Here is a 6,779-nt window from a genome sequence, read left to right as displayed (position 1 = left end):
GTGTCTCTCTTCATATTATATTGAAACTCAATCTCCTAAATGAATTGTTCACTAGTATAGAGCCTAATGAGTATATAATCTCCTAGATGCATTACTCACTAATGCCCGAGTATTTTTCCTATGCTATGTTCCGAACCCTTAATATTGATATGGCATGACAATTTGTGTTCACTCGCAGCAGTGTAGCACGAATTTCCAAGTATCAAGGTTGAGGTCCTTGCATAAAAGTACTCAAATTGGAAAGCATACTGCTCTCTGGAAATAAACTTAAAGAACTCTGTGTCAACACATAAAATTCAATCAATTTTGTGATAATACACAAGATTCATATATTACCCATACTAATTTGCAAAATTAGGGTTTTGTGCCCTGCGCAGTATATTAGACCCCGCTGGTTGAAATTAAGCTTAGGCGAACTAGGAAATTGATCCGCCATGGATTAGTAGGTTCAAAATCCTACCCAAAATCAGAAAACAAGGAAAAAAAAGAGGATCCGCGGAAAATAGGAGCAGCAACAAAGGGAGGTGTGGTCGTGCCATAAGCCAGCCGACGCCACTTGCCAATGGCCACACCCCATGCTTCTTGACCGGCCCCCTTCTTTCCCATCGAACAATCAGATCGCTCTAAATCCTCCACATGCAACTAGAAGTGTGGCCACGCCCTTGCTTAGACGACCTCTTTTATATTAACCAATCAGGTTGCTCTAAACTTGCCACAGTATTAAAAGAGGCAAATTGCGCCAGATGGTCACAAAGCCAATTGGCTTTCCAAAACCGCGCCACCATGCCAAACGTGCCATGTTTCTCTAATGATCTGAACTACATGCCAACATGCCACTCCGCCACGCCAAACGTGTCACTTTATGGCAGCATGCCAAACAAACTAACGTGTCGTAAATAGCGCGCCTACGTGCTAACCTACCTCATATTCGTGGCCAACTCCATGACGTTCTTAGATTAGGGTTTTCTAGTCAGAAGCACGACTTTGCTTTAGTCGTATTAACCAAAACCCTAATTTTCAATTGTGGCCCAAATTACGCCGCTTTGGGCCCCACAACATGCCACGAGCCATATGGAACCCAGGAAATCCTAAAAGTGGCTCCATGCTATGGCCACTCATAGCTGCCCTTGCTGCTGTTTCCATCCCCGTGTTATGGCTCTGCCATGATTCCTTTGGCGTGGCCATGACTCCGTTTGCACAAAAAACGACATTGTGCCACGACCACATGCCACACGCACTAATTAGGGTTTCGATATGCCGAACCTTAATTTAGCCAAGTTTTTCACGCCAACCAAGCCAAGTAATGCTCCCTAAGGCATTAAGTTTGATATGGCAATCGGAGACAATGTTGTCGAAGCCATATTTGGATTTAACACCAATATGCCAAATTCTATCCTTGACCATGCCGCCAAGTCCTAATTTTAGCCACGGCGCCAAATCCTAGCTTGGACATGCCGAAAAGCCCTAATTTTGTCCACGAACCCAAATTATAGCCTTGGTCATGCTGCCAAGCCCTAATTTTGGCCACGACGCAAAATTCTAGCCTTGGCCATGCCGCCAAGCCCTACGTCAAATCCTAGCTTTGGCCATGCCACCATGTCACTGGCATGTGTCAATGGCTCCACCCTCTCACATGAATTACAATCTCAGCCGTCCAAATTCGCCACAGAATTAACAGGCCTATGGCAAGTTTTAGGTGACCAGCAAGCCTAATTGTAACGTCGCTAAAATTGTTCTTTAGCTTTGAGCCGAGTCTAACCCATTTGGATAAAAATGGGTAGTGAGCTTGTGCCATCCTAAGACTGGATGCTTATAGTAGTGGAGAGTGTCCTAAACCAAGTTTAGGTTTCTTTAAAAAAATAAAAATAATAATAATAACGGGCCCTAGCTCAGCTGGTCATCCCCGTTCTCCAAAGGTGATGCGCTCCAGGAGGTCCCAGGTTCGAGTCTTCCATGGCGTAATATTTTAGGAATTATTATGGACGCTAGAGTTCGCTTGCCCCCCTTGTGACACAATCTCGCCCCCAGTCCGCCGTTTCGGCTCCCCTTGGCAAGGTTACCCATGAGGCCCGCTGGTAGGCTAGCACAACAACCTGTTAATTCATGTAGTAGTACGTCGTTGGAGCTTAGCTTGTTAGGCTTCCAACTAGTTATGTAATCATCGTTCTCCCATTAATGAAAAATAAATAAATAATAATAATAATAATAACGGGCCTTAGCTCAGCTGGTCAACCCCGTTCTTCAAAGGTGATGCGTTCCAGGAGGTCCCAGGTTCGAGTCTTCGATGACGTAACATTGCAGGAATTAACATGGAAGGTGTTATTAGCTTGCCCCCCTTGTGCCACAATCTCGCCCCCCAGTCCGCCGTTTCGGCTTCCCTTGGCAAGGTTACCCATGAGGCCCGCTGGTAGGCTAGCACATCAACCTATTCAATTAATGTAGTAGTATGTCGTTGGAGCCTAGCTTGTTAGGCTTCCAACTAGTTTCATGTAATCATCATTCTCCCATTAATAGAAAAAATTTATAATAATAATAATAATAATAAATAAATAAATACCACCCCTTAGTAAAATTAATGTGCCTAATTAGTAGGTGCTTTAGAAACTGACGCATGAAAGCCACGTGATGGACATGAACAGCTAGAGGGGTATTCCTGTCTTTTGTCACCAAGTCCAAATCTAAATACCAAGGAAATCAACTTTTTTTTTCTACTGTGTTCCTTTGAGAATTCTCCCATCTTCCATTGTCACAAATTTCCATTCAAAGAAATCTCAAGCAAAGTAAGAATTTTGTAGCTTTTAAATCTAAAAATTCAAGTTCAACCCAAGCTCCATTACGACCGAATTTATCTTCCACGAAGGTAGGGGTTCTTTCCTTTTATTTCTTTATCTCATAACTTTCAAATTGTTTCTGCTTCGATTCAATGTTTTGTCCATACTGAACACCATTTAATTTTTTTACTTCAAATCAATATCTTGATTATTTGGGATTGTTTTCTTAACCACGGGTTTGATAATTTGGCTCGTTGTAGAAATATGGTTTTAGGGTTTTGTATCTCATACAACTGTATTGAGATTTACTGTATTGAATTGTTTATATACACGGTTACATCATTGAAAGATAATGTTTACAACAGAAATATGCAGAAGAATAGGTGTAGCTAAGACTAAACTAACGTGCAGAAGAATAGGAGTTACAGCATAAGAATAGAATGACTAAGTTATGGTACAACAGACTTGTAAACGTAACATGTGTACGTGTGGAGTTAAATACTCGTAAACATTCTTCAAAGTACTATGCTTTTAAAATTTTTGCATGAAATGAATTTGGTTTGAAACGTGGACTTTCTTCTTTTAATTCTCGCAAATTGTATTGCATGTGATTTCGAATCGAGTTAATAACTTCGGCGAAGAGTAAAAAGGTTTTGTAGAAATTAAGTTTGTTTTCATGTCCTTCTACCTGTTTGCTAAAATGATTCAAAAAGCTAGATGATTGAAATTCCAGTTTTTACCCAGTAAAATGATAGAATTTGTTCTTGAATATTGGTTGTGGCTTGAATTAGTGAACATACTCATCTTGTTTTCATTTTAAACACTACCACTTTCTTTATTTTATTTTTTAATTAAATGGGTATTCAAAACTCCCATCAAGAGTAAAGTTTATGATTTGTGTTTTAAAATCTAAATAAGCTCTTGCATTATTAATTTAACTCCACCCATAATAAAAAACTGGAAATTTTTCTATGAATTTTGCGTTTTCTCTCAACCTGTGACTTCAATACTTCAATTAAAATTTTATTTACGCCACTAGTTTGATTCATTTCCATCCCTTTTTATCAACTCACTTAGAAAGCATGCTGACAGTATAGGTTGGCCCCTTTGCTTTGTGTTCTGTCATGGTTAATAAATTCCCTATTTGCCATTGATGGTGTATGCATTTGACAGGCATTTGACAGGACTTTGCAAGATGTTTTTCTGAAGTGTATTTCGGTCGTCTATAAGCCTTACTCCCTTATGAATTCCTTAAATGCTGTAATGTATATTTTGAGGTTTTCCTTCTTGTGAACAAGCCTAACTAGGAAACTAGCCGACTCTACTATAAGAATGTCAGGTTTTAATTGGCCCCCCACCTACGGGTGGCAACTCGGAAGACCGTTAGCTGTAACGGTAGTTGGTATCTGACTACCCTGACATAGGCGCTGGCCAAAGGAATAGTAGAGTAACCTAACTTGATTTACAGCTTTTATATCTTGTGATGAACTGCAATTGTGTAAGGCTTTTCATTTGGAACTATTCTAGCTGCTGCTGCTCTTGTCCATTTCTTTATATTTCGTGCAAGCACTACATTCTTGTCGTTATAAACCCCTACTGAGTTGTGGCTCACCCCTTTTAGTTTTGTTTTCCACAGAGTACGAGAGGAGCTTGCAGCAGTAAGCTGGGTAGAGCTTACGGCAAGCTTTTAGCACGTCAAAAGTTAGTACTTTGTTGTTCATAATATGTATATCACGGGGACAAATCTGGGGTAGTTTTATGTTGCTCATGACTCATGCTTTTGATATATTTTGTTGTACATAAAAATATGGGATTTTGTTTGCGGGTTAGTTTACTTTCGGTATTTGACTTGCACTCTCCTTTATTTTGCTGTGTAAACACTTGCGCTATGGTCTGGGATAAGGTCTAATTTTCGGTACATCTAGAACTGCTTACAAAAATTCATTTTGCTATTTTGTTATGATGTATTGCAGACCTCTTTATAATTAAAAATGATAATAGCGGATTTCAGATATAGTAAAATGCATACTGCAAATGTCAATTAACATGTTAAATGTAGTAGTGTGTACCATTAATGTTTTCTGTGTTATCTTTGAATTTGTCTAAACTAAATTTAGAGCTGGGCACTTACATTTCTAAGCTTGCAAATTCTACATGTGATCAATTGAGTTTTGTTTAAGGCACTGGACTTATCTTATTTTAGTGTTGTGAACACGCCATGTTCACTACCTTATGCTTCATTTTGGAACTTGTTTAATTTAATTTTGATTGTAAGTTTGTGACCATTGCTGGTACTGAGTTTTAAATTTGATCAACTTTCCACATGCCTAGCTGTATGTCTAGCATATTTGCTCATTTCTCTTTAATCCTGTACATTTTGTTAGCCTACCCCGTACTTGTTGGCCTAAGCTAATTACCCATACACTTTATTTGGTTTCGCTGATAAGACCTTGCTATTGGGGAGCATTTTAAGTCTTTTTTTTTAACTATATCACGCAAAACTGGTGCCCTAGTTGCAATGAGATTTTTCATTTATCATTTACAAATCATGTTTGCTTAACTTCCGAAAGAATGTATTCATATTTTAGTAATCTGAAACTTTAGTTTATAATTTTTCTCTGTACTTCAAGTTTTCATGTGTAATGTATAGGATTTCAGTCTTGCTGGTGCTATATACCAAGACGTCTAAAAATCCTGTTTTAAAACGAAAATACAATGTTTTTGACAAGTGATTCTTATTTCTTGTTTCCGATCGTTTAAATTATGAAATGGGCGTATGTGCATTATGTTTTACCGCTTTCCTTTTTATTTCCGAATAACGTGATCGGGGTTTAGCCTGGCTAGACGGGTTGAAATCTAACCTGATAGGGGGAAATTACTGGTCTGTTACACTAATAGCATCACACGCTATTCTCTTGCGGCAAGTCTCCTGACTTTGACTTGCCACACATGGCTATCTGCTACTTAGTGGCGTACAATTAATCAGAGTAGCCAGGTCTTGTACTCAAGACCCACTCAGCAATCTGCTACACTTTTCCATACTCGAAACATCAAACATGTCACAAACTGGGAGATGCTCATCGGGATATTGGTCTGGCGGTTTACAGCGTGTGGCGTGCAACACGTCCATCATAAGAAAGTGTCAGGAAAACAGGGTGCAACACGTCCATCATAAGAAAGTGTCAGGAAAACAGGGTAGTTAGTGGCGGCAAGAAGTAGTGGGTGTAAACAAACCTGTTTCCTTCATAGTGGGAACGTGGCTTCTGGCATTTACACATTACCCCACTTCTCCATCACTCAACGACTCCCACTTCCTACGAGACCAGGGTGCATTCAGATATGACTTGTATAAATAGGTTTCACCTATTTTGACCAAAAAACAACAGTTTTGGTTAACAACACAAGTATCCAGAAAAATGCCGAAGAACTGATAGCTTACATTCCGCAAGCCAGTTCCATATTTTGATACAAGTCATAAAACAGCCACACCTTCAGAATTAACCATTCTGGTCTCAACACCTTCTTCGCTTTCCTCCCTAAGACCAACCCATCTCCTTCACTTTGTGACCGAAACAAGACTGGAACGACCATTTTTTGGTTTAGGCCAGGATTGTACAGATTGATCTCTCGAATCTAAAGTACTCCCGTGCAGTGCATTTGTTTAAGTTTTAGATTCGTTTCTCATTCACACACCCAAATTTACCAAAACCAGAAGAAACAATTTTTACCCATAAATATGTACATGAACTTAAACATTTATATAATAAGGAATGCAATCTTTGCAAACCGTGGTTATAATGCTCATGAATTGATTCGAGTGAATCAAATCGATTTTGTTTCGATTGTGTTCTCATATACTTCTATGAGAGTATATCAATTGAACGACTCTTTAACTAGTTTCATTTGAGTCATTTGAACTAGTTATGGTTAAGATGAATATGATTGGTATGAGAGTTATCATATGACTAACTTCGGTTAACTATTGTTGAGCCAACATGGTATACACGT

The 6,779-nt window shown here is 39.0% G+C and overlaps 1 long non-coding RNA gene across 1 annotated transcript; it reads left to right on the top strand.

The window, feature by feature from the left end:
• Positions 1–2,659: 2,659 nt before the first annotated feature.
• Positions 2,660–4,812, top strand: LOC113319308. The gene is made up of 2 exons (XR_003345343.1): positions 2,660–2,860; positions 4,408–4,812. It is a non-coding gene; the product is annotated as an uncharacterized LOC113319308 (long non-coding RNA).
• Positions 4,813–6,779: the final 1,967 nt, after the last annotated feature.

This window comes from Papaver somniferum, chromosome 10 (assembly GCF_003573695.1).
Source record: "Papaver somniferum cultivar HN1 chromosome 10, ASM357369v1, whole genome shotgun sequence".
Taxonomy (NCBI): domain Eukaryota; kingdom Viridiplantae; phylum Streptophyta; class Magnoliopsida; order Ranunculales; family Papaveraceae; genus Papaver; species Papaver somniferum.
This window is presented reverse-complemented; position numbering and strand designations above follow the sequence as displayed.